Here is a 6,172-nt window from a genome sequence, read left to right on the forward strand (position 1 = left end):
GTGCCCTCCTCTCTCCTGATACTGTCGGGCGTTCGGTCCACGACCGAGCGCCCGACTTTTCTGAGGGGGGTGACACCAAAATGACTGAGTCATTTTGGTGTCACCCCTCCAATGGTGTCACCCGGGTGCGGGCCGCACCCGCCTTGTGACGCCACTAATACTGGGAGATTAGTCCAAACTAAAGGACAAGAAAAGAATCAGACCTTTTACCTAACCACAGATAAAATTCAAGAGAGTGTATATTGTTGGAGCTTTTCTGTCTACAGTAAATTCCTTTTGAACAAACTTAAGGTGTTTCAGGATGCCCAGTTGACCCCAGGATATATAGCTAGATTAACCCTTTTCTGTGTTCATGAAAGACAAGGGTATTAGAGTCTATGCATTTTAAAGATGCAAAGACAAAAGGGGTTGTTTTGACTGAGTAAGACATTGGCAAGAGATGCTAAGTAGAAGTCAAACACTTAGAGTTAAAGTATACCTTTAAAAAATGGAGACTCTCATTGATAACCTCTCCACAAAAGTCTGGTTTCCTGGTTGTCATGCTGTACATATATCTTATACTTTAAGTCACTGACTCAGAATAGTCTGATCTGCATATTTGTTTCAGGTTAGTGGCTCAAAATACTAAAGCTAATACATCAGGATGATAACCAAATAAATAGTATTTTAAAAAAGAACCAAAATATTGCTTGGGAAAATTGCAAAGAGCAAGGTTTAAAGGAAAAAAAAACTTTGCACAATGCTTCTTGCAATGCCAAGAATTGGGCCCAGGGCCAGGGACAATGTATATTCTGTTGAATGTAGATTTATTTCCACTTTAGGAAGGAGGACAGCCATGGCAGCCCCCATGTCTCTCTCATCACAGGTTTATCTTAAAGGTAAAAAATAATAGTAGGCAGACATAGGGCACAGGACAGGGCATCAGATAGACTTAAGGTGCCCATACACCTTACGATTATCGGACTAAACTTTTCGTCCGATGATCGAACGAAAATCGTACGACGGCCCCATCCTGCCCCGATTATCGCAAGGTTCAATCAGCGGTAGTTAGAAAAAAACACCTTGACGACTTGCGGTAATTGACCGCAATTATTTTCGTTTGCGCATGCGCAGTGTTAATCGTACGACTTTTGATGGACGGAAACGCCACCAACCATGCGAACATCGTACGATCAACCAAAGTTTTCAAACATGCTTGACCGTCAAAAGTCGTACGATTGTACAGTACTATCGGTCGGGCACTCTATTCACACGTTACGATTGTCGTACGAAAAGTCGATCGCATACGATTATCGTACGATAATCGTAAGGTGTATGGGCACCTTTAGCCAGCTAGTGACAAACAAAGGGAGCTAAGGAACACTAAGAAACAAGAAGCAACTAGACTACCCAATCAGGTTTCCAACATGTCCAAGAATACTCAGTACTGGGGCAAATGCCCAAGGAGAAATCCAGCTGATTGATTTACCCCTAGAATGCTGGGTCGGAGCTGTCCACTGCAGTCAGAGATAATCTACACATGTATCTATGCTACCTGATCTAACAACAGCAACCACAGGAAACCTTCTCTAACATCTATATATTACTATTTGAAAACTCACTTAAGCATGGGCTCTAATTTTTACTGGCTCCCTCTACACATAAGTCTTGTCCCATTATCCCAGGCATAGCCTGTACAGAAAAACCTGCTGCACTCATTTACGCCTTGGAAGGACAGAGCAGATACCAGGCTTCCCAGCCATCACTGCACAATCAGTGCTCACACAGGGGCTAAACACCTTTCTCTGTCTCTCGTCATCGCAGCACAGAATTAAGAATGTTCAGTAAGGTTTAAAAAAGTAGAACTTAATCTTTTCTCCAAATGGTGGTAAATTAACAAAAGATTAATTTTTTTTTAAAGGATAATATATTTTAAAAAATATGCATTTCTTTAATATTTGCATTCAAGCCTGGAAAGCATTGCAATTGTGATCACTGGATCACAGCTGCAAAGCTCAGGCTTCAGCACATTCTCTCCCAGGCTGAGCTCCATACTGAGATACGGAGTTTCAGTTAGGAGAGATGGGGAAGGACGGCTGGACTTCAAACTGCATTAAATCACATCATACAGCGTCCAGCCATCCTCGCTCTGGTTAAATGTGGTAGAGCCACATCTCTCCTAACTGAAACTCCGTATCTCAGTATGGAGCTCAGCCTGGGAGAGAATGTGCTGAAGCCTGAGCTTTGCAGCTGTGATCCAGTGATCACAATTGCAAAACTTATCCTTTAAAAAAAGTGGCAAAAATTCCATATTTTGCATTATCAAACATCTTTGCAATTAGGCCAGTGCTTAGTTAGCTCCCAAAGATTCTCCCAATCTATAGGGTATTTCCTCCCAACAAGATACGTATGATATATGGCCCTTTGTGACAGGAAAACCCAGCCACACACTCAGTTGGACAGACTATTCTCTACTACTTTCCACTCTCCAAGCCCCACAACCTAGTGACAAATAGCACCTTGCGCCAAACCCTGTGTAGCTGCAAGCACTATAAGAAGAATATATCAAATTATAATGAATGTGCTGCACTTCATCTAGCCCCACAACCTACAGTTTAAACAGCTCAAGACAAGGGACAACCAGTAACAGGCAAGTTGCCGTGAACCTCAGAGATGGGACCTAGCCTTAAGAGACTAAAGACCCTGTAACATATAGGCCCCTTAAGGCCAGCGTGCACAATCAGTGGGTCATGATACCAAGTGGGGGTGCAAGAAAATTGCCAGTGGTTTTATCCCAATGTATTTTATTATTACATAAGGGGCATGTGCAGTAGGTCAGCATAGCCACACATCTGTGATGTAATGATGCAAAGGATAGTCTATCCCACTGCCACACCATATTATTACTGCTTTGTAGCAGTGCGGCACAGTTATGTGATGTAATGAGTAGTAAGGATTCTCCTTCTGCTGCATGTACTATAAGCTAGGTTTGGGAAGGTGATAAAGTGGAGGGTGCGACATGGTATGACCACTCCCATGTACTCCAGGTGCCATTTTCCCAGTGCCTTTATCCCAATTTAAATCAAGACATGGGCGGAGGGGGGTCTAGTGGATGGCACTCCCCCTACAAGCAGTCCAGCAAGTGTGGACAGAGCTGCATAAGAGTGCATGCTGCTGTGTTGCCGTGCACATATTGTAATTATTACAGAAAATTTGAATCCAAAGTGTTGTTAAGAAAAAAAACTAAGAAAAAACACACCAAGGAGTCCAAGGAGAAAAATATGGCGAGTTTGAAGAGCAAAAAGTGGGCAAATGTCAGTGAGCAAATTCCCTAATCCTTCCACAAGCACAAGAGCGTGAAAGCACAAGGAGAACCGAGGGATCTGTTTAAAAACCATTTGCAGAGCCATTCCCCCCTTTGAATGTCTGTGAACTTTTGTTCGTAATATATTTTCTTACCGGGTCAAATGTATTATAGTAGATGGAACTGATGAGCCTAGGAAATACATAAATGCTAACTCCATCTAGTGGCCATATTGCAGTATTACATCATAAAGCATTTGACTTTGTAAGAAAAAAAATAATATATGATATAAAAATGAACTGCTATACAAAAAACAATATAGTCCAAATTTTCAGTTGGGTGCCTCCACCAATGTAACACATGGTTCACTACTTTTTGTTTATTGGAGATTCTGCTTTGATGGGGATAGGATTTTTAATTTTGTGAATTCTTGGAAAAAGGAACAACTGGGGATATTTTTAAACATGTGGATCATTTCCTTTCAGCAAACATAGTTACATAGTATGTCTTTATTCAACCTCAAATACTATGTAACTATGTAAGTATTTGAGGTTGAATAAAGACATTAATTGAGCCAACTGTGTTGGGAGTGTGTACTGATGGCACTGCTGAAATAAGCAGTTCCAAAAAGCCAGAATAAGAGTTTGTTCTTTGTGTCATTTTTATACAAAAACGTAATACACAGAAAATCACAGAGTACCACCTCATGACTTCTAGGAGCATGTGGGGGACTTCAGAGGCAGGATGGGATGAGTCCTTAGCCAGTTGTGGTTGCGAATGTAAGGTTAGATGGCAGTCACTTCAAGGGTTTTCAAAGATGTTATTCCTCTGACAGCTCACATGGGAGAGAAGATAAAGGGCTAAAGACAGCTAGGGGAGTATAGACTCCAGACTCGCCAACCACTTCCCAGCTTCACTTGGCAGAGGGCCTTTAAACTGTATGCAGTAACACTGTATTGTAGAACCACAGCTGGTTAGCAGATATAGCACAGAACTCCCAGGACGAGACACCAAACTTCCCATGAGTTCCAAGCCCAAGCTTCTCCATGACCTTCAGAAGATGAAGTTCCTCCATGGTTCTCCATCCCAGGCACAGCTTCCCACTTCACTGGCAGGACAGCTGCAGACCCCAACTGGATCTTCATTCCTGACCACCTGACAGTACTCATCACATAACCAGTGGCGGAACTACCGCGCCGGGGCCTGAACCTACGGGGGGCCCAGTATCTATTCAAACACAGCCCTGGGGCAGAGATGGGGGGGCCCGCTGTTGTCCGGCCGCTGGTGAGTGATCACATTGGCTGACGGGCCCCCTGTGTGTGACGTGTCCATCTCAGCGCGTCGGCCGCCAAAAAGTGTGGAGGGAGCCGAGAATAAAAAAAAGGGGCAGCCCTGGGCTTCGGCCGTGAGGACCCAGCAGACAGCCGCCTGAGTACACGGGCGCGCTGAGATGGACACACACACGGGTGGTTTTCTGCAGCCTCCCCCACCAGGAAACAGCCAGAGGAGGTGAAGGTAAGTTAATGAATAAAATCATTTTTTTTTCTTTTAGCCCAATTGATGGCATTGCTGTATACAGTACAGCTGGTATTTGTAGTTCTATATAGCAGGTCCCATTCTGCATTGCAACAATGCAGAATTTTTTGGGGGACACATAGACCTTTCTTTTGGTGGTATTTAACCACCCCTGGGGTTTTTATTTTTTACTAAATTAAGGAAAAATTACCAAAATTTTAAAAAACAAAACAACTGTTTCCCCAAAATAAAATTATGAAACATCTATTATTACCCAATTTTTTGGTAAAATATAAAAGATGGCATCACGTCAGATAAATAGACACCATGTCAAGCCTTAACATTTGCAATTTAAAAGCCTTTATTGCTAATCAGTTTAGTGTTATCAGTGATTAATGGCCCAAGAATGATTGCTTACACTCCGACATTCGTGGTCATATGTAACATGCGCAGCACAATTGTAATTTTTACACATCTTCGCACCCGACGTGTATTTACGTGTATATGTACGTATACATGGGGGACCTAAACATTTTTTTGGGGAGGGGGGGTTACATTTTCTTTTTTACTTTTTTTTTAAACACTTAATGTTAATGCTATCACACAGGGGGTTAACAATCCCCCTATGTGATAGCACAGGCACACTGACAGGTCCTCTTTATGGAGACCTTAGGGGTCTCTAAGAACCCTGTCACCTGGGGACCACCAAAGAAGCCGCTTCACCAGCTTCTTCTTTGGCTATAGCAGCCAGAGAAATGACAGCTGAATGCGGAAGTGATGTAATACACACCACTTCCGCATTCAGAGATCGGAGAGGAGCTCAGCAAGTGGGAGAGTGCTGATCTCTCTTCGATCTTCCTGCTGAGAGACGCCAAGCCAATCCAGAGTCCGCAGAACGGACAGCGGAGCCTGGGATAGAGGCTAACGGTGGTGGAGGGGGGCGTTAAAGGAGGGGTGCAAACTGCAGAGCAGCACATACAAGCGAACGGACGGCGATAGAGCCGCTGATCACTTGTATGTGTAATAGCTATTAGCGGCTGTTTACACATGGCAGTATGTTCTGCTTGTGCTAGTGGGCGCGCGCAAGCAGAAAAAGAAGTTAAATGTTGACGACGCCCTGCTGATAGGAGCTGGCACATAGTTGAAGATTAATATCTCAACAGTACCTTATTCTGCAGAGGTCAGTGAGGGGTTTTTTTTAAAGCTCATTTTTAATACTTACACATTACTTAGCATGCATACACTTAAACTGAAAACATATATTCACTCATTCAACTATATAAGCCAATCATGTGGCAGCAGCGAAATGCGTAAAATCATACTGATACAGGTCAGGAGCTTCAGTTATTGTTCACATCAAACACCAGAATGGGG

The sequence above is a fragment of the Nanorana parkeri genome, unplaced genomic scaffold, assembly GCF_000935625.1.
Source record: "Nanorana parkeri isolate BGI_ZX_2015 unplaced genomic scaffold, ASM93562v1 scaffold1479, whole genome shotgun sequence".
In the NCBI taxonomy this organism is placed as follows: domain Eukaryota; kingdom Metazoa; phylum Chordata; class Amphibia; order Anura; family Dicroglossidae; genus Nanorana; species Nanorana parkeri.